We start from the raw sequence: 23,175 nt of genomic DNA, 5'->3' as shown, positions 1-23,175 counted from the left end.
TAGGTTCAATAAAATGGATTTGATCTTTGCTGAATATCAAATTGGAAGAAAAGGCTAGTTAGGGATTGGCAGTGGAAATTGGGATCTACTTCAGGATTGCTCAGGTCAGAATATCACATTTTCCCACATGGGAACAGATCATAATTGTCATCAACTTAACATTATGTGATGTGATTACATTTGAAATGCCTGATTCAAAGTGTGATGTCCTTATAGGGGTTCCCCAGTTATATATTACAAAATATGCTTTATCTTACTCTGATGGTAGAATCCAGAAAATGAGTTACGGTAAAGCTAAAGGTAGAATGGTTTGGGTATTTTAATTTTACAGTGCACCCTTTTTAAGTGCACACATTTTCACAGTTCATGGTTGGCCAATCACTAGGCCAAGCACATATGCTCTTGCTTCATTAACCTACTGTCCCGCTCAGATGAAATATTTCACACATTTTAATGAAAAGCAATCAGAGTTAATTGCTGCAGATGTGATATCTAAAGGTGTTGATAAGCTGTCTGTCAAGCATTTTTGCTCTCGAAGCAGTTACTGACTGTGGGGTGTTTTCAATGAAAGAAACCAAAGGACTAGTGAGATCAAATTGTTAATATTCCTGCAAAGACCGACAAAATAATATCAAAACACTATGTGCATTTTCAGAATTAAAAATATATGATACTTTCTTTGTCTTTTTTGCAAAAGCTAAAATGTAAAAGTCATTAGCTTCTTAGAAAGTTATAAACAGCATTATTAAAAAGTCTCTAAATAGGAAAGTTGAATACATGATCAGATTAACAAAAGAAACCATTTCAACAAAATAAACCATTTCCAGATCATTCATGATACAAAGATTTACTCTCTGAAAAATTATCAATTAATGACAACAGCAGATGAATTGATCGCAGGGATCAGTGTGGTGTGCATTTCAACTGAGATGTCTGTATTTATCTGGGCATCATGGTGCCACCATCCCTCCTCAATGTAACCACAGAGTCTGTCAAAAGACTGCCACAAGTTGCATTTGTTAATATATGATTGATGTTGATGTTGCTATAATGGATTCCTGCTGGAGAATGAATGGAAGAAGAGCTTAATCAATATCTTGACTCTGATCTTTAATATGGAGCCAGGGAAAACTTCAAATAATTGATGCTGTTCCCTATAAGTTAGCGATGCTGGAGGTTCCTGTAGTAGAGGGACATAATTGTGGGAAGAATAAACTGACCTGAGGTGCTGTGATGCCTACTTGAAACAGAACAAAATGATAAAGGAAGTTGATAGTTTTGGAAAAATATGTCTTAAGCCATGAATTACTTATCTGTCATATTAAAATTTTGGGCTATAATTTGCAAGAAATTCAGGAAGGGGTTGCAATCCCAACTGATTGGAACACTTTGTGAGTTAGCTTCCAGAGTGAAACCTGGCTTGACAGACCATAAATTCTATTTTTGTAATTTCATTTCCATGGTGGTCCATAACCGCATGTATTTACAGTATTTGTGGATGTACATTTAATGAAAGAATATCAAAGTTTATTCAGCACAAAAGGAAAAAGATCACAAACTATTTAACATTATGTAATTACTATGCAAAGTGGTCTAATTTCAAATATTAGAAATATAGATTCAACATTGTTACCTTCAATAACAAAAACATATAGATACTCAAACCTTAGTAAAAGTCGCTGTTTCAATTCCAAAATTTCTTGTTCAGTCAGCATGGCTGTATCTGGCTGGTTTCCAGTAAACATCGGCATTCATGCAACACAATTGGCTTTAGTTTATGTATCTTCACGAGACAAACTGACATCACAGCTGACTTAGCTTTGAACGTGTTCCTGAAACTCATGCTTTCAATGTCACTTTGGGGTATCTACCTCTAACTTGAAGAAGTTCTGCTTCCGGAGATGAGGGCATATGAGATGCAAAAAATGTATTATATTAGAGGATACAGTTATCAGCTTCAGAAATGGCTGCTCCAGTGATAGCAATCAGCATTTCTTCTTTGGGAATAAGAAATTGCAACTAGGAACTAGATTCTACTGTGTCTGGCATTGCTTCACTCTGCCCCACAAGATAAAGGGAAGTGTATCTGAGTTTTGTGCAAACTGCTCGGCTGTCTTAGATCAAGAACTGATGATGTGTGTAAACTGTGAGATCTGGGATTAGTGTAACAGCAGTTTTAAATATATTGTACAACTTTTAAATCTGTGTAAGATTCCTGATTGCTGGAGTTTGGCATTGGACAAGAGATTGGAATATAATGCATTGAGCAGTATCTGAGACTCAGAATACAGTTGGTGTGATATAATTTTTAAAATTAATTTTCTGCACTAGACGAGTTGTGTAAGGCCACTGACCTTTCTGCAGCCCTGCAACCGTTGAATTCTCAAAATGGCCTGGTCCCATTGTTTATTGTACATTTTCTAGGAGGTACAGATACAACAAATCTCTCCCCTTTGAAACTCCTGCATCAAGCTCTTCAGTAGGACGTCAAAGAACCGTGATATACTTTCTTTCTCTTGTGCCATTATTTTGTCTTTTCTATGTCAGATTGGCTTGCAGAATGAAATCTCCGTTGTTTTATTTCACTGTAAAGAAGGCGGTCCAGCTTAAAGTCCTGCTAACTTCTTATGAATCTGCCTCCCCTTGCTGAGATACGCAGCCAGTCAGCAGTGCATGAAGCGGTGACAGCTCAGTACAATTGTTGTAATCAGTAGGCACACAAAGTTGGCAGCAGCCTGCAGCATAGTACCCAGGTGCAGGGAAATTGTGCACATGGAGACACTTTTCAGGGCTGTCTAATTTAGCCCCCAGAGTCTGTAAAAACATGAGGCATGATTTCAGAAGGTAAAGGGTTAAAAGGATTAACACTTTGTTGAGAAGTGATACATGAATATTCACAACCGATGCAAGGAACAAACTGGCAGAAATTTTGCAAAAAAGCAGTTGTCATTGAAACAGTGCCAGGTGCCCCAGGAGGGAATCAAGCAGCCTTCTTTGCTTGTCACAGGAGAAAAATGGTTAAGTTTTGTGCCAATTTCTTGACTATTCCTGAAAATGATACTGCTTGAAGATATAGCCACGGTGGTGGAACATTTAAAAACGAATATTCTAAAACATTTAGTCCACTGCCCAATCCAGTAAATTTTGATTGATTGACAGTCTTAAAAATAGCCCTCTGGGGTAAATAAAAGTCAAGCTGGAGTTTGATAGGAGTGGCACGTTTATGCAAGTTCTTTTTATTTCCTCCAGTCTTGAGCAGACCACTTTCTTCCAGATATTTCTCAAATACACGACAACACACTTATGGAGCAAGTGAGACTTAGACCCAGGTTTCTGGTCCGGAAGTAGGCATGGCACTGTAACAGCCAGTTTTTTTTAAAAATACTTGCATTCTCCTGTTTCCACATCGAAGGGATTCTATGATTCTACGATGATCTTTGCTCTGATATCAATTAATAATCAATTATGCTAGTGGCAGATCCAAAACTTAAATTTATTTTTGACAATGTGTATGGCGATCAGGTTTAGAAATGCAAACTGTGTTTTGAAATGTAGAGATTACAAAGCACATGTAGAGAAATATTACTTGATTCAAATTCTCATTCAACTCCATATAAATTGGTAGAATATACAAATGGACAGCACTGGAACGGGGCCTTCGGCCCATGATGTTGTGTTGAACATGTTGCTGAATTAAACTAATCCCTTTTACCTGCCCTTGGTCCATATCGCCCCATTTCTTCCATATTCATGTGCTTATTGAAGAGTTTCTTAAACGCTCCCATTGTATATGCCTCCTCCACCACCACCCCGGCAGCGCATTCCAGTCTCCTGCCACTCTCTTTGTTAAAAATGCGTTCCTCACATCTGCTTTGGACATTTTGCCTCTCATCTTAAATGTACGCCCCTAGTTTTAGACATTTTATATCTGGGAACAAGATTCTGACTTTCAACCTTTTCTATGCATCTCATAATTTTATAGACATGTATCGAGTGTCCCTTCAGCCTCTGCCATTCCAAAGAAAACAATTCACGTTTTTCTCGCTTGTCTTTGTAGTCCATACTCTCTAATCCAGGCAACTTCCTGGTAAACCTTCTCTGCTTCCACTCCAAAGTCTTTACATCCGTCCTGTAATGTGGCAAACAGAATTGAACACAATACTCTTAAGTGTGGTCTAATCAAAGCCTTATAAAGCTGCCATCCTGACTTTCATAATAAATTCCTCAGTCAGTAAAGGCAAGCATGCCATACACCTTCTTTACCACCCTATCTACTTGCTTGGTCACTTTCAGGCAGCTATGGACTTGAATCCTAAGTTCCCTCTGTACATCAATGTCATTCACAGACGTGCCATTAACAGTGCACTTTTCGTTTACACATGATATGCCAAAATGCAGCACCTCAGACGTACCCAGATTAAACGCCATCTGCTATTTCTCTGCCTATATCGGCAATTGATCTATATCCCACTGCATCATTGGTCAACTTTCTACACCAACCACAACTCCAATGATCAGTGTATTGTCTGCGAACTTACAAACCACCCGCACTTAATGGCAAAGTCCTGGAGAGTGTTGCTGAACAAAGACAGGTTGGAGTACAGGTTCCTGGTTCCTTGAAAGTAGGGCCATAGGCAGATAGGATAGTGAAGAAGGCATTTGGTATGCTCGCCTTAACTGTTCAGTGCACTGAGTGTAGGAATTGGGAAGTCATGTTATGACTATACAGGACATTTTTTAGGCCACTTTTGGAATGCTGTGTGCAATTCTGGTCTCCCTGCTATAAGAAGGATGTTGTGAAATTTGAAAGGGCTCAGAAAAGATTTATAGTATGTTGCCAGAGTTGGAGTGTTTGACCTAATGGGAGAAGTTGAATAGACGGGGGCTATTTTCCCTGGAGCACAGAGGCTGAGTGTTGACCTTATTGCGGTTTATAAAATTACGAGGGACATGGCTGGGCAAAATAGACAAAGTCTTTTCCCTGGAATGAGGGTGTCCAAAACTAGAGGGCATAAGTTGAAGGTGTGAGGGGAAGGATTTCAAAGGGACCTATGGGGCAACCTTTTCACTTAGAAGGTGGTGCGTGGAAGAAATGAATTGCCAGAGGAAATGGTGGAGGCTGGTATATCACAACATTGAAAAGGGTTTTGGATGAGTATGTGAATAGGAAGGGTTTAGAGGGATACAGGCCAAATGCTGGCAAATGGGACTATATTTAAATAGGATATCCTGTCAGCATGAATAAGTTGGACAAAAGGCCTATTTCCATGCTGTACATTTCTATGACGGTCCCAATATGGATCCCTGTGGAATACCATTAGTCATGGGCCACCCTTCTACTACTACCCTCTGCCTTCTATGGACAGGCCGGCTGTAAATCCATGTGGCCAAGTCACTATAGATCCCATGTATCTTAATCTTCTGGATGAACCTACCATGAGGGGCCTTGTTGAAAGCCTTACTAAAATCCATGTAAACAACATCCACTGCTCTACCCTTATCGATCATTTCTAGCACCTCCTCAAAAAATTCAATCAAGTTAATAAGATCTGACCTGTCCTGCACAAAGCCATGCTAACTGTCCCTAATTAGGCCATGATTTTCCAAATACGAGCAAGTCCTATCTCTCCAATATCTTCCCACTAACTGATGTGAGACTCATAGGTCTCTAGTTTCCTGGAATACCCCTGTTTCCTTTCTTGACCAGAGGAACAACATTAGCTACTCGCCAATCCTCCAGGACTTTTCTAGTGAGATACAAAAATCTTGGTCAAGGCTGCAGCAATGTACTCTCCTGCCTCTCTCAGAAACCTGGGGTAGATGCCATTGGGCCCTGGGGACTTATCCACTGCAATACTCTTCAAGAGAGCCAATGCCACTTCCTTCTTGATCTCAAAGTGACCTAGCATCTCAGCATGCTCTACACAAATGTCACTATCCTCCATACGCTTCTCTTGTGTGAATATCAATGCAGAAGTACTCATTTAGGATCTTGCCCATGTCCTCTGCCTCCAAGGACAAAATCTCTGCTTTATCCTTGTGTGGTGCTACCTTCTCCTTAATTATCGTCTTGCTTTTAATGTATGCATAGAATGTCTTGGGATTCTCTTTAGCTCTACTTGCCAAGGTCAATTCATAGCCCTTCTTGCTCTCCTATTTTGTGGCTATAATTATTTCCTACTTTCACTAACTTCCTCACAGGCCCTAGATAATGGGAACTGCAGATGCTGGAGAATCCAAGATGACAAAGTGTGAAGCTGGATGAACACAGCAGGTCAAGCAGCATTTCAGGAGTACAAAAGTTGATGTTTCGGGCCTAGACCCTTCATATGATGATGAAGGGTCTAGGCCCGGAACGTCAGCTTTTATGCTCCTGAGATGCTGCTTGGCCTGCTGTGTTCATCCAGCTTCACACTTTGTTATCCTTTCAGGCTCTGACTGATTTTAGCTTCCTGAACCAGATATATGTTTTCTTTTTAATCTCGCTTTTAACTAAATTCACAACCTCCCTCATTATCCAATGATTTCTTACCTTGCAATTTTTGTACTTGCTCCTTACTGGAGCATGTTTGTCCTGAACTCTCTCCAGCAGGTCTTTAAACAATTCCCACACGTCAAGGGTAGACTTGCCTAATAACAGCTCCTCCCAATTAACACTCTCTAGCCTAATACTGATGTAATTTGTAACCCCCCCAATTTAGTGCCTTCTAACAAGGTACTGGCATTTCCTTATTCATAGTCATCTTAATGATTCATAGGTAGCTGTTGAAAATAAATGAATGCATATATTAATCAACAAAAGAACTGAAAAAAAAAACAAATACCACAGTTCTAGACATTATAAAACGGTGTAACTGATCTCATGTGATGGAGGAAAATGGTTAATATCTGAATGTGAGCTTGCACCAGAACTACAGTTCAGCACCGGTTATAATCTGAATTGTTATATCACTCTCTACTTCATATGTAGATGCTCATTGACTGCTCTGCATTTTTAACATTTGTTTTAATTATTAGCAGATCTCATGCAGTATTCCTGTTCAGAAACATTGGAAGGAATAAGCCATTCAGTCCCTAAAGCCTATTCCATCATTCAATGAGATCATGACTGGACAGTGATCTAACTCCATAAAACTGCCTTTGGCCTACTTCCCTTAAAAGCTTTGATTAACAAAAATGTATCAATCCCAGATTTAAAAATAACAACCCATCCTGTGTCCATTGCCCTTTGTGGAAAAGAGTTCTAAACATCCACCACCCTTTGTGTGTAGAAGTGCCTCTTAACATCTCTCCTGAAAGGTCTTATTCTCAGACTATGCCCCCTAGTTCTGGAATTGTCAACAATGGAAATAGTTTATCTTTATCAATCCTGTACTTTCCTGTTAACATTTTGAAAACTGCAATCAAGACACCAGTTAAACTTGAAATTCTAGAGAAAACAAGCCTAATTTGCATAATAGAATCATACAGCTTGGAAACGGAACCGTTGGTCTAACCAGCCCACGCTGACCATGTTCCCTAACTAAACTAGTCCCATCTTCCTGCACTTGCCCCATATCCCTCCAAACATTTCTTATTCATGTACTTATCCAAATTCCTTTTAAACATTGTAACTGTACCTGCCATCACCATTTCCTATGACAGCTCATTCCACAAATGTGCTAGTCTCCATGTAAGTAAGTTGTCCTTCATGTTTTTTTTAAATCTTTTGCCTCTCACATTAAAAATATGTCCCCTAGTTTTGAGATAATGGGAACTGCAGATGCTGGAGAATCCGAGATAACCAAGTGTGGAGCTGGATGAACACAGCAGGCCAAGCAACATCTTAGGAGCACAAAAGCTGACGTTTCGGGCCTAATAGGCCCAAAATGTCAGCTTTGGTGCTTTTAAGATGCTGCTTGGCTTGCTGTGTTCATCCAACTCTACACTTTCTTATCCCCTAGTTTTGAATTGCCTTAGGGAAAACATGTTTGGAATTCAACTTATCCATGCCCCTCATGATTTTATTAACCTCTGTAAAGTCATCTTCAACCTCCATGCTCCAGTGAAAAAATGTCCCAGCCAATTTTAATAACTCAAGCCCTCCATTCCCAGCAACATCATAGTAAATCATTTCTGAACCCACTCCATTTTAATCATATCCATCCTACAACAGGGTGACCAGCACGACACACAATACTCCAGAAGAGTCCTCGTCAACTTTCTGTTCAACCTCAAAATGACATTCCAATTCATGTAGTCAATCTCTCCTCATGATCTCTGAAGTCCAGCTATCATTCTTGTAAACCTATGCTGTACTCCCTCCAAGGCCAATATTTACTTTCTCAGATTTTGCACCCAGATCTGCCCACGGTACTCCAGGTTAGACCCTGGATCTAACCAGGGTTTTGTATAACTTCAGCATAACTTCTGCATCTTTGTACTCCAGTCATTGAGATATAAAATACAACATTCAATTCGTTTTATTGATTATTTTCTGCACTTGTTCTTGGAATGTTAAAGAGATATCTACTAAAACCTCAAGCCTCTTTGGACATTCACTGTAATTAATTTCATTCCAACTAAAATGTACCGTGAAAATCCTTTTTTAGTCCAAAATATGCAACCTCATACTTGCTTACATTGAACCCCATCTGCCACAGTTTTTCCCATTCAGTCTGTTAGTAGCCCTTTGTAATGTTCTGCCATCATCTATGCTGTCTGTAATGCTGTCTAACTTTGCGTCATCAGAAGATTTGGATACATGACTTTCTATTCCTCAAACCAAGTTGGTCTTGTTGGATCAAAGTTTTTGTCTGAAGTTAAAGGATAGTATCTCAAATGCTATTGCCAAAAATATGGAATTACCTGTATCAGAAGCAGCATCTGGATCTGGATGTTTTGAAAAAGGTCCCCAAGTGTTTGAAATATTTTCATAGAATCTCAGAGCTAGCTGTATCTTAAGGAATAACAAGGATCTGACAGCATTTAGGCTGAAATTCTGAGATACAGTGGTAAACGGAGTGAGGGTGCTAGAAAAATAGGATCCAGGTACAATAAAGAAGGATCAAGAAATGTGGAAAACTTACTTCTGCCAGAGGTGTTCTGAAGCCCATGGTGGTAGTAGCACGAGTTGAGTAACTAATCCCACTGCAGCATTTTGAAAATGCAGAAGAACCTCAGAGAGTTCGAATTTGGCAATTCTAGAAGAAGAAGATATAAAATAGAATCAGGTTTGCAAGGCAAAGACAGAAGAATCAATTTTAAATGTTCCTGTGTAGTCAGACACATCATTGACAACATCCCCATGAATCCCAAATCGTATTCATGTAGCAGGGTGTAAAAGAGACTACGCCAAATTTCAATGTACATCTTAGCTCCAACAACCTTATAATTGAGCCAACAGAATTTAATTAAAGTTCCCAGAGACCAAGAAAATCCATTAATACATTTTTTTTAACAAGCCTTACTGGCTAACTAGCTTTGGTGGGCATTAATTTTTTTTTAAAAGGAGTTGATTGTGATTAGGTCATTTTAAGTATTTGAGGTGAGAAATAATCAGATTCATGATGACAGTAGAAGAAAGCTGGTCTATTTCCCATTCAGAATATGAAATGTGTACAGTTAGGAAGAGGTACAGTATTGTCAGGAGGATTTGGGCAGGCTTAGCAACTGGGCAAGAACATGACATGTGCAATATAAGTGGAAAATGTGAAATTATCCACTTTGGCAGTAAGAACAGATATACAGAGTATTTATTAAATGATGAGAGCTTGGAAAAAGTAGATATGCAAAGGGATTTGACTGACCTTGTCAATAAGACACTGATGGCTAACATGCAAATGCAGAAAGCTATTAGGAAGGCTAATGGCAGTTAACATTTATCACAAGAGAATTTAAATAAGGAATCAATGAATTCTTGCTTCAATTGCACAACAGGTTGTTTTGCCTGCACGTGGAGTACAGTGTGTAGCTTTCGTCTGCTTATCTCAGGAAAGAAGTTATTGCTAAAGAGGAACTGCCAAAGAAATTCACCAGACTTGCTCCTGGGACGGCAGGGCTGACCTATGAACACAGATTGTGCAAACTTGGTTTTAATTGTCTTGTTTTAAAGAATGAGAGGTGGTCGCATCGAACCCTACAGAATATTTAGAGGAATAAACAGGATAGATGCAAGTAAGATATTCCCCTGGTTTGGTTCAGCAGAGGGCGGCAACAATGCCGATTGGTGGTTGTGGCAAAGATTTGCTTCAGCGCCGACATCATTAACAAACAAGGCAAATTTGAAAATTTGCAAAAGAACACAGCCAAGAAGTATCAGTAAATTTAATTAACTCAATAAATTAATTAATTAAGCAGAGATTTCTGGGCAGGTAACATGCTTTAGCTGGATGATCCATTGCAAACTACAGTGACATTGACAGCAAGTGTTGCTTGCTCCCTGTGTGGATGAGGAAAAGGGCTGCTGGAGGGTGAGCCATCTGACCACTACATCATGGGAGGCCATTCAAGAGGTGGGGAGCAAAAAGACAAGTGGTAATTGTAGGGGATTCTATAATCAGGGGAATAGATAGCATGTTTTGTAAGCAAGATTGAGAGTCCTGTGTGTTGCCTGCTCGGTGCCAGGGTAAGGGATATCTCTGACCAGCTTGAAAGGATATTGGAGTGAGAGGGAGAGGAGCCAGTTGTTGTGGCCCAAGTTGGGACAAAAAGCATACGCAAGACTAGAAAAGAGGACCTGCTTAGGGATTACCAGGAGCTAGGAATGAAATCAAAGGGAAGGTCCTTAAGAGTTATCATCTCCGGATTACTGTCGAAACCACGTGCAAATTGGCACAGGGGCACGAGAATAAGAAAAATAAACACAAAGATAAAGGAGTGATGCAGGAAAGAGGGGTTCCTTTTCATGGGGCAGTGGCTGCAAGGGGCTCGGGATTGGGATCTGAATATCCAAAGATACACATCTTATCAAAAATATAGGGAGGTGGGCAGAGGGTTTGGGGTTGCCTGATTAGTAAGAAATGAAATTAAATCAATAGCGGAAATGACATATGGTCAGATAGTATACAATATGTGTGGGTAGAGTTGACGAGCCGCAGGGGTAAAGAAAACATAGCCGGAGTTATATGCAGGCCTCCAAACAGTAGTCAGGAGCTAGGGCGCAAGATACACCAGGAGATAAAAAAGGTGTGGAAGAAAGGCAAAGTTACAGTGCTCATGGGGGATTTCAACATGCAGGTGGTCTGGGAAAATCAGGTTGGTAATGGATTGCAAAGAAAGGAATTTGTGGACTGTCCGCGAGATGGCTTTTTGGAGCAGCTCGTGCTGGAGCTCACTAGGGAACAGGCAATACTGGATTTAATGTCGTGCAATGAGGCAGACTTGATAAGGGAGCTTAAAGTGAAGGAACCCTCACGAGACAATGATCATAGTATGATTGAATTTACTCTGCAATTTGAGAGGGAGAAGATAGAATCAGAGGGAGCAGTACTGCTGTGAAATCAAGGCAACTTCAGAGGCGTGTGGGAGGAGATGGGCAGAATTGACTGGGAGAGGAGCAGAGCAGGAAAGACAGTGGAACAGCAATGGCAGGAGTTCCCACGAGTAATTCAGAGACACAGCAAAAATTCATCCCGAGGAAAAAGGAGAATGGCACAGGAGCATTGATTGAGGCAACCATGGCTGACCAGGGAAGTCAGTGATAGCAAAAGCAAAACAGAAAGCATATAGTGTGGTAAAGGGCAGTGGGAAACCAGAAGATTGGGAAGCTTACAAAGACCAACAGAAGGCAACCACCAAAATTAAGAGTGAGAGGATTAAATAATGAGGATAAGCTAGCCAGGAATAGAAGGGAAGACCGTAAGAGTTACTTCAGATACATAAAAGGCAAAAGAGAAGCAAAAGTGGACATTGGACTCCCGGAAAATGACACCAGAGAGATAGTAGTGGGGAATAAGGAAATGGCTAAGGAACTGAACAATTACTTTGCATCAGTCTTCACGATGGAAGAATGAGTAATATCCCAAAAATTTGAGAGAGTCAGGGAGCAGAGCTGAGTATGGTGGCTATCACCAAGGAGAAAGTGCTAGAAAAGCTGACTGTCCTGAAGGTGGATATATCACCAGGACTAGATGGACTGCACCCCAGAATTCTTAAGGAGATCACTGAAGGGATAATGGAAGCATTAGTGGTGATCTTTCAGGAATTGCTAAAATCAGGGAGGGTCCCAGAGGAGTGGAAAATCATTAATGTGGCATACCTATTTAAAAAGGTAATAAGGCAAAAGACTGAAAATTACAGGCCGATTACCCTAACCTCGGTCATGGGTAAGATTTTAGGGCCCATTGTGAAGGATGAGATTTCTGAATACTTGGAACTGCAAATAGGGCAAAGTCAGCATGGCTTCAGCAAGGGGAGGTCATGCCTGACAAATCTGTTAGAATTCTTTTGAGGAAATAACGAGCAGGTTAGACCAAGGAGAGCCAATAGACATTATCTACCTGGACTTCAGGAAGGCCTTTGAAAAGGTGCTGCACAGGAGGCTGCTGAGTAAGACAAGGGCCCATGGTGTTAGAGGTGAGGTGCTAGCATGAATAGAGGATTGACTGTCTGGCAGAAAGCAGAGAGTAGGGATAAAAGGGTCCTTCTCAGGTGGCAGCTGGTGATAAGTGGTGTTCTACAAGGGTCAGTGTTAGGACCTCAAGTTTTCACTTTATACATTAATGATCTAGATGAAGGAACTGAGTGCATTCTGATTAAGTTTGCAGACGATACAAAGATAGATGGACAGAGTTAGTTTTAGGGATATGGGGAGGCTTCTGAAGGCATTGGGCAGGTTAGGAGAGTGGGGAAAGAAGTGGCAGATCGAGTACAATGTGAGAAAGTGTGAGGTCATGCACTTTGGTAGGAACAATAAAAGCATGGACTAATTTCTAAATGGAGAGAAAATTCAGAAGTCTGAAGTACAAAGAGGCTTTGGAGTTCTAGTCCAGAATTCTTTCAAGGTAAATTTGCAGGTTGAATCAGTAGTTAGGAGGGAAAATGCAACTTTGGCATTTATTTTCAGACAAATTGAGTATAAAATCAAGGATATGCTTATGAGGGTCTATAAGGCTCTGGTCAGTCCACATTTGGAGTATTATGCACAGTGTTGGGCCTCATAGCTCAGAGAAGTTGTACTGGCCCTGGAGCAGGTTCAGAAGAAGTTCACAAAGATAGCTCCAGGAATGAATAGCTTAACATATGAGGAATGTTAGAGGACTCTGGATCGATACTCAATGGAGTTTAGAAGGATGAGGGGTATCTAATTAAAACTTACAGAAGTCTATATGGCCTGCGCAGAGTGGATGTTGGGAAGTCGTTTCTGTTGGTAGGAGAGAGTAGGACCTGAGGGCACAGCCTTAGAGTAAGGGCCTTTTAGAATGGAGATAAGGAAAAACTTCTTCAGCCAGACAGTAGTGAATCAATGGAATTCACTTCCGCAGAAGGCTGTGGACTCCAGGCCATTGGCTATATTTAAGACCGAGATAAATAGGCACTTGATTATCAAGGGGATCAAGGGTTACGGAGAAAAAGTGGGAGAATGGGATTGAGAAACTTATCAGCCATGACTAAATGGTGGAGCACACCCGATGGGCTGAATGGCCTAATTCTGCTCCTATGTCTTATGGTCTTATGGGGAGTTTAGAACCAGAATGTACAATTTAAAAATAAGGGGGCTGCCATTTAGGACCATTAACAGGAGAATTTTTCTACTTGGAGGGAGTGAGTCTTCATAATTCTCCATCACAGATTATGTAGAAGTTCAGAGTTTGGATGCTTTTAAAGTAGAGGACGTTAATTATTTTATTATCAATGTTCTAAGGGCTAAGGGTGATGGTGTGGAAAAGAGACATTCAAGTCTAGTCAGGAAATGGTATTGGGGAAATTAATGGAATTAAAACCCTAGAGTTCCCCAGGGCCTGATGCTCTTCATCCCAAAGCGCATAGGCATGTAGCCCGAGAAATACCGGTACATTGGTGATCATCTTTTAGCATTCTGTAGACTCTGGGAGGTTGGCATGCAGATGCAGCAGGTGGTAAGGAAAGCTAATGGCATGCTGTCCTTCAAAGCAAGAGGATTTGAATATAGGAAGAGGGGTGTTTTGTTGCCATTATACAAGGCCTTGCTGAGGCCACATCTTGAGTATTGTGTGCAGTTTTGCTCTCCTCATCTGAGGAAGGACATTCTTGCCATTGAGCGAGTCAGCAAAAGATCACCTGACTGATTCCCAGGATGGCAGGACTGACATATGAAGAAAGATTAGATTAACTGGGCTTGTACTCGCTGGAATTTAGAAGAATGAGAGATGACCTCATAAAAATGTATAAAATCCTGAATGGACTAAACTGGCTGGATGCACAAAGAATTTTGCTGATGTTAGGGGAAGTCCAGCTCTAGGGGTCACAGTCTAAGAATAAGGGTTAAGCCACTCAGTACTGAGATGGGGAAGAATTTCTTCACTCAGAGAATTGTGAGCCTGAGGAATTGCCTCCCATAGAAAGCTGCTGGGGCTAGTTTGTTAGATATATTCAAGAGGGAGCTGGACATGGCCCTCGTAGCTAAAGGATCAAGGGGTATGGAGAGAAAGCAGGACTAGGATATTGAGATTACATGATCAGCTATTATTAAATTGAATGATGGTGCAGGCTCGAGGGGCCAAATTGCCTACTGCTGCACTTAATTTCTATGTTTCAATGTGCCTATGTTGAGTCATCCAGGATCATATCAAATGGCAGAATAAGCTCCATTGGCAGAATGATCCATTCTTGTTCTGTTCCTATGAAACAGGACAACATTACATAAACAAACAGAAAAACGCTTTAGCAGAAATGTGGGGATGTGGACATTTCTTAGGTTACTCTGATGGGAGATAAGTTTCAAATTGAGACAGACCACAGATCTTTGATTAAACTATTAGGTTCCAAAGAGACAGTAAATATGCCATTCTTCATCCAGAAGTTCAGACTCATACTGCCATATTTTCTGATTCATGTCAACTGGGTCCCTCTATGCAAACTTTCTACATTTAAAAATATTGTTTTTCCATTCCTCCAACAAATTGGACAACAACACATTTTCCAACATATTGTTTTGCAACATTAAAACAATAAAGTTAACATTCAATATTGTGTAGGCAATATGTATCACAATCAATCACGAATGCACAAATCAATTTGTTGCCTATGCTGAGCATGAGGTAACACCTAAATTTTATGAGATTCATGAAAACAAGAGAAGTATTGTATGCACAACATATTGATTTTATTTTAATTTCTTTAAAAAAATGTAGTACATGAGCAATAAAGTGAGAAATGAATCACATGTTAGCTTCATCACTAGAATTATGATGGCATTGATATTTGCCCAAAATATCAATCCATCTTTCTCAAATTAATTTAAATTGATTTACTAGTTATTGCTAGAAGATGAACTTGAAGCATGGTTGAGCACTTTCCCTAACTCCCAGTGATGGAACCATGCAATTTTTTTTAAAGGGAATACATCAGGTCACCAAGTGCAAACCTCTGATGCTGCAGGGAAAGGAGGATATATGTTAGGGTTTGGACAAGGCTCAGTGGAGAGATCAGTTAGCAGAATGGTTCAGGGATGACGGCACCAATGTCATTGGAGAGAATAGACATTAGCTCAGGCAAACTGAATCAATGATCTGTTCTGAGGAAGGGTCACCAGACCCAAAATGTTAACTCTGCTTTTTCCTTCACAGATGCTGTCAGACCTGCTGGGCTTTTGCAGCAACTTTGTTTTTGTTCCTGATTTACAGCATTCACAATTCTTTTGGTTTTTAAGAAGTAATGATCTTGTTGAACTCATTTGGCATCATGGGCAGAGAGGAGAAGTGTTTCAATGATGAATACCTCGGGGCTTGAAATAAAAAACCCAAATCTGAATTCCTTTCTTGGGCAAGACCAGTGACAGTTTAGAAGAGCAGCCAAAGCTTAGGAAATTTAAGATCTTGTGAAGAGAAACAGAGTTAAATTCTCCAAGACATTTGGGCAGACAGATCTGGCTATAAGTAATGAAGTTTACCATTTATTATTCTTTTTGTTTTGTTTGGACAAGTTTATGAAATAACTTTCAACTGTTTCAATTTTATTGAGCCTACTTTGGATACATTAGCCAATCATTGAGAACGCATATGTTTCTTAGTTTCTACCAATCAAAAAAATCGTAGGCAAGCCAACCTTTCATCCATTCAGTCCATCTACATTTCCCCTTGCCACTGCAAGTTCACCAACATTACCAAAGACCCCTCTCACCCTGGTTATAATCTCTTCCAACCTCTTCTGTCAGGCATAAAATACAAAAGCTTAAACAAACACATCAATATGTTCAAAAACAGCATCTTCCCTGCTGTTATGAGACTACTGAATAGACCTCTCAAGTTTCAAATCTAACGTTCATCTTGCTTTTTATACACCTTCTGGGCGGCCATAACTTTGTATGCCTCACTCTGTTCAATCATCCTATGATTTGTATGTCCTTGTATTTCATGATCTGCTTGTACTGCATGCGAAACAAAACATTTCATTGTACTTAGGTGCATGTGACAATAAGAAATCAAATCAAATGAAAAAAAACCCTAAGGATGGAAATTGTATTCGGTAGAAATTTTCATCAGTCCAAATTATCCATTTAATTTTAAGCATGCATCATTCAATTGTTAGGGAGAAGCATGTTAATTTGTGTGTTTGAGTCAATTACTACTCAAGCTGCAACATTTTTGCATTCGGTACTTGGACCAAATAAGTATTGCTTTAATTGTATAAATAAACTGTCTGTGCATGTTTTAGAAGGTATCTAATGGATTTACATAATTGGTTGTTTTACTGATAAGGAATATTAAGCTGATTTTCTGGTTGTCATTGTTAGTTCTACTAATAGGAAACGAATGGCTAGGTATCAGAAAATATATATTACTGCATCCTAGCCATCTGCAATCTTTTAGCCTGGATCAAATTAATATGAGCAAAATTGGTGAGCATTTCATACAAATATAGCATTACAATTAGGAACAATCTTCAGAATGTGTGCTGACAATGGGAACGGTGACAACTGCTGGCATAAATCAGAAATTATGGCAGATACACTACTCACAATTATTCATCGAATTCAATGGACTGAATATCACTCTTTTGAATAAAGTGTAGTGTCATTTCTGCATCCTGAGGACACAAATCTGGAATGGAAGTCTATACAATAGAGCTTTTAAAGATTCATAAAGCTATTTTTTAACATTTCCAATTTTATCAGATGTTGTTAATACATTTCTGGGGAGTACGATTTAGACTTTTTTATTCAATTTCATAGAATCGTGGAGTTGCTACAGTGTGGAAGCAGGTCATTTGGCCCATCGAGTCCACACAACCCCTCCAAAGAGTGTCCCTGCTAGACCCACCCGCTACCCTTTCTCTGTAACCTTGCAGCCTCCATGGCAGCCTGCACGTCCCTGGACATTTTGGGCAATTTAGCACGGCTAATACAACTACCCTGCACAACTTCGGACTGTGGGAGGAAACTGGAGCACGCGCAGGAAGCCTGTGCAGACACAGGAAGAACGTGCAAACTCCACACAGACAGTGCCCTGGTGCAGTGAGGAAGCTGTGCTAACTACTGGGCCAACACGCCAAAAGAATTGTTTTAATGTTTTTGGTCATGGCTAGCAATGTAAACTGAAGGGTCAGTTTCTATGCTGTGCATCTCTATGACTCAAGTATTTGTAGCTTATTAGAACATTTATTGGACCTTGACAAACCAAGAAAATAGAAATGAAAGAGCCTAGGAGAAACAAATTCTAACATACAATTAGGACATTTAAGTGCATGCTTTAGAGTCTTACGGGTGATCACAAATTCAATTAAATACAAATTAAAATAAATTGATTGATTTAGTTCTGAACAGATCTTAACATAAACCCTGAAAGTTTGCAGCACTTTTGGTATGTTTTGGGGGTACGTGAAATGGGAAGCTCAAGTATTAAACTATGAAGGACATTCAGAGTTCATCAAATGTGGCATAGGCACCTTACAGGAACATGAAAATTAGAAATTCCTGATCAAGATACTTTGTGGTGTCAGGTACTATAGCTGCAGATGAGCAGATACTGCACTTGGTGGGACAGAGTGCAGAACAACTTTTAGGGCCTTTGCATTTTATAAAAGGAGCAAAGTAAAATAAAGCGTCCATCTTCTCTCCCACCTATACGCCCCTCCCACCTCACAGACCAATCCCCCCACTCCCTACCTATACTTAACTGTCACCGTCCCACCTACCTTCCCCAGCCCCACCCCTCCTCTCTATTTATTTCTGAGCTCCCTTCCTTTCCCCATTTCTGAAGACGGGTCCTGACCGGAAACACTTCTGGCCTCAACCCTCCACTCCACCAACAAAAATAAGGAAAGAGTATCCCTAGTCCTCACATACCCCCTACCAAACTCCGCTTCCAGCGTATTATCCTCTGCCACTTCCACCATCTGCCATCCACCCCCACCACCAAAGAGATATTTCCTCCCTACCTCTAACTGCATTTCTTGAGGACCACTCACTGCACGACTCCCTCAACCACTCCTCAATCCCCACTAACCCGATCACACTCAGCACCCTTCCCTGTAATCGCAGGAGATGTTCGCCTGTCCCCACACCTCCCCTGCCACCTCCATCCAAGGCCTCAAACAATCTTTCTAAATCCAACAGGGATTTATTTACCTGTGCATCCTCTGACCCGGCCTACTGTATTAAGTTCCCTGATTTGGTCTCCTTTACATCAGTGAGACCAAACGTTGACTTACTGACTGTTTCATGGAACATCTGCGCTCACTGTGCTGTAATCAACAACACCTTCTGGATGCCAACCATTTTAACTCACCCTCCCACTTCCTTGGTGACTTGACCATCCTGGGCCACCTCTAGTGTCTCAATGATGCTACATGCAAACTGAAGGAACAACACCTCAAATTCTGCCTTAGGACACTACAATCTGACGTCCTCAGCATAGATTTCACCAGTTTCAAAATCTCCCCACTGCTGGCCTCATCCCATGTCCAACCCTCCCTCTTAGCCCTGCCTTCTGGACCTGACCCAACCTGTCTGTCTTCTTTCCCACCTATCCACCCCACCCTTCCACTGACTAATCTCTACTACCCCCACCTGCATCTATCTACCACAATCCCACCTAACTATCCCCCAGCCCCAGTCCCCCTATTTTTTCCAAGCTCCCTTCCCTCTTCCAGTCCTGATGAAGGAGTATAAACCCGAAACATCAACTTTCTTGCTCCTCTGATGCTGTCTGATCCACTGCTCTCCTCCAGCTCCACACTGTATTGAAATTGAAATAAAAGCTTGCTAGGGAGAGCAGTAGATACTACATCTAGAATGCTGAGCTGCCAATATATCACCAAGAACTGCTCCAGTCTTTTGCACACTGCCTGATAATAACTGAGGAGACTGGTTGGATCAATCAGGAGTCAGCAGCAATGCTGTGTTGTCTACAACAAAAATAACTGCCATACAATCCAAGCCGGAATGCTGGTGGTAATTGTTATCACCTCCTCCCTCAGCTTTGTATGATGGTGGCTTGGGCATCAGATATTTTTCTACATAAAAAGCCAGATGGCACATGATGCAAGATGAATGAAAAACTGGCTTCATTAAAAGCTTGTTAAGACTGTGACTTCAAATGTTGCTCTTTCAGTCCAAGATGTGACTTGGCGACGAGGGATAACAAAAATACAGAAGAGAATAGAGAAAAGTATGGAGATATTTAAGATTCTGCTATGACATTTGCTGGAGCTGATAAGTCTGCAGTCTGGAAATTAATTATCTGATGCCAGTAGTATTGCTGTCTAATGGAAAGCGTAATGAGAAAGGTTTGAAGCAGATATTATGGCAGTTTGTTTCTATATGAAGCTACAGTAGTGTAGAAAACACAGTGTTGGGTGTTATTGTTGTTCATGAGTGTGTTTTGATGAGAGAGACATTCAAGACTTTGTCTGACACAGGGGGAAGGGCGGATTATGCATTTGTGGTGAAATGATTTTGAAGGACCATGATGTGGTGACACTAAATCCACATTCCAGACCGCTCCAGTGAAGTTCACATTGGCTTTTTAAACTTTTTCTCGTGAGCTCTTGGACAGTAAAATAGACACGTCTACCAGACATGGCTCTCTGCGAAGAGGCAACGGATAATCTGCCCTTTCCTTATCCCTCCTTGTTAAATCTCTTCCTGTTTGAAGTTGCCCGAATGGTAATATCACTGGAATAAATTTCAGAACCCCAGAGAAAACAGAAATCTGGACTAAAAACAACTAGGTAGTGGTCATGTAACCATTGTCACTTGATGCAAAAACCTGTCTGCTTCGCTAATAGCTATTAAGGATGGGAATCTGCCATTCTTACAGGGTCTGGCCGCCTGTCTCACAGCAATATGGTTTACTCTTAACTGTGGGGAGGGAAATTCAGAATGGATAACAAATGTTGGCCGAACCAACAATGCCCAGAACCCATGAACAAAATTAAAGGAGATCCTTCTCTGTAGGGCCTGGTTTATACTTCTTTTTACAGCTGACCTAGAATTTGTGCCTCCCATTCATCATCTTGTATTTTACCTGATTTATTGGTTCATTCCATTTAAGACACTGAGAATTGTCAGAGTTCTGCAATCTTACAAACTTCAGGTGAGTTGGAAATTAGTTTTACAACTGCTCAATCACTTCTCTGTAGCTAGGGAATGATGGATGAAAGGGATAGTGTCCTGAGTCTGTAAAGCGGAGCCAAATTCTGAGTGGAGGAGGTGGAGGTGGTGCTGAAAGCCAGCAGGGAACGGAGGGAGGGTCTAGACCAGGAAAAGGGAGAGTGGATCCAGAGCTGGGAGATCACGTCCATAAACAGGAGAAGGGAGTTAGAACATAGAACATAGAACATTACAGCACAGTACAGGCCCTTTGGCCTTCGATGTTGTCCATATGCCTGTCCAATGACGACTGAAATGCACCTAAAGTTGGCGAATCTACTACCGTTGCAGGCAATGCGTTCCATTCCCTTACTACTCTCTGAGTAAAGAAACTATCTCTGACATCTGTCCTATATCTTTCACCCCTCAATTTAAAGCTATGCCCCCTCGTGCGAGCCGTCACCATCCTAGGAAAAAGGCTCTCCCTATCCACCCTATCTAATCCTCTGAATATTTTATATGTCTCAATTAAGTCAACTCTCAACCTTCTTCTCTCTAATGAAAACAGCCTCAAGTCCCTCAGCCTTTCCTCGTAAGACCTTCCCTCCATACCAGGCAACATCCTAGTAAATCTCCTCTGCACCCTTTCCAAAACTTCCACATCCTTCTTATAATGCGGTGACCAGAACTGTATGCAATACTCCAAGTGCGACCGCATCAGAGTTTTGTACAGCTGCAGCATAACCTCTTGGTTCTGGAACTTGATCCCTCTATTAATAAAAGCTAAAACACTGTATGCCTTCTTAACAACCCTGTCAACCTGGGTGGCAACTTTCAAGGATCTGTGTACATGGACACCGAGATCTCTCTGCTCATCTACATTACAAAGAATCTTACCATTAGCCAAGTACTTTGCCTTCCAGTTACTCCTACCAAAGTGCATCACCTCACACTTGTCCTCATTAAACTCCATTTGCCACCTCTCAGCCCAGCTCTGCAGCTTATCTATGTCTCTCTGCAACCTACAGCATCCTTCGTCACTATCCACAACTCCACCGACCTTGGCGTCGTCTGCAAATTTACTAACCCATCCTTCTACTCCCTCATCCAGGTCATTTATAAAAATGACAAACAGCAGTGGACCCAACACCTACCCTTGTGGTACACCACTAGTAACTGCTCTCCAGGATGAACATTTCCCATCAACTACCATCCTCTGTCTTCTTTCAGCAAGCCAATTTTCGATGCAAACTGCTATATCTCCCACAATTCCATTCCTTCGCATTTTGTACAGTAGCCTATTGTGGGGAACCTTATCGAACGCCTTGCTGAAATCCATATACACCACATCAACCGGTTTACTCTCATCTACCTGTTTGGTCACCTTCTCAAAGACCTCAATAAGGTTTGTGAGGCACAACCTACCCTTCACAAAACTGTGCTGCTTATCCCTAATCAATTTATTCTTTTCTAGATGATTATAAATCCTATCTCTTATAACCTTTTCCAACTCTTTACCAACAACTGAAGTAAGGCACACTGGTCTATTTTGGAACACTCCGGGGAGTGCCTTTTCTGAGTCTTTACATCGCTTGCCGATGTTTGTCTACTCTCTAGTATCACCACAGACCAAGGATCAGATAATACTGGTGTTATATGAGGCTGGTTGTTATCATCATTATCAGCGGGGCCCGTGCCCTGGCTTTGCTCAATTGTCATTGGAGAGCTGTCAAGTGTCAGTGACAGCGTGAGTCTTAATGTCATATACTGGCTCGATAACAACTTCTTCCATGAAGGCAGTTGCATCAGATGTTTCCTCGCCAGTCTCAGCTATTTTTGTCTCTGCCCAGTGTGTCGATAACTTTTGTTGTAGAAGGTTTGGGTGGTAATGCTTATCTCAACCGCAGGATGGGCTGCCCTTACGGTGCCTTCTTCAACGTTATCCAAGTCATCCAATACAGGGTGAGCCGGCACCTGTCAGACCGAACTCAGCTCCATGTATGGTAGGAGGTAATGTCTCTATGTTGCTGTCTCAATCTGGACCTGGACCGAGATGGACCTTGTTGCGGATGTTACGCATGTACAACTGAATGATTTATCGCAGCTCGCGGTTGTGGACGATGCTGCGGGGAGGTTGTTTATCCGGGACGCTTCCCAACCGGACTGCTCCAGTGGAACTGGAGACTCATACTGGTTTTTTGAGTGTTGGTCTGTATAGACCATGGCCGTCTCGTACTTTTTCTGGTTGTTTGGTCACCCAGCAGCCGGGACTGCTGGGCTTACCGGCGGGGCCAACGGGGAGGCACGACACACACTATGCGCCAAAAATACATCAAAACATCATAGTGGGCAACTAAGACAGCTCAAGACCTACTATACAACGCTTAGCCTTGAACTTACTTAAGAGAGTCATAGAGTCATAGTTACTCCCCTTAAGAGAGTCATAGTTACTCTCGCCTAATTAC

General features: G+C 41.2%; 1 long non-coding RNA gene across 1 annotated transcript in view; it reads right to left on the bottom strand.

Moving 5' to 3' along the window:
• The window catches only part of LOC125452304 (uncharacterized), a 168,966-nt gene that overhangs the window by 131,349 nt on the left and 14,442 nt on the right, over positions 1-23,175 (bottom strand). Inside the window, exon 2 of the long non-coding RNA XR_007247528.2 lies at positions 9,069-9,182. This is a non-coding gene — a long non-coding RNA (uncharacterized LOC125452304). The remainder of the gene's footprint in view (positions 1-9,068; positions 9,183-23,175) is intronic.

Source organism: Stegostoma tigrinum, chromosome 1 (genome assembly GCF_030684315.1).
Source record: "Stegostoma tigrinum isolate sSteTig4 chromosome 1, sSteTig4.hap1, whole genome shotgun sequence".
In the NCBI taxonomy this organism is placed as follows: domain Eukaryota; kingdom Metazoa; phylum Chordata; class Chondrichthyes; order Orectolobiformes; family Stegostomatidae; genus Stegostoma; species Stegostoma tigrinum.
Note: the sequence above shows the minus strand (reverse complement) of the source record. Positions and strands in the feature narration are given on the sequence as shown.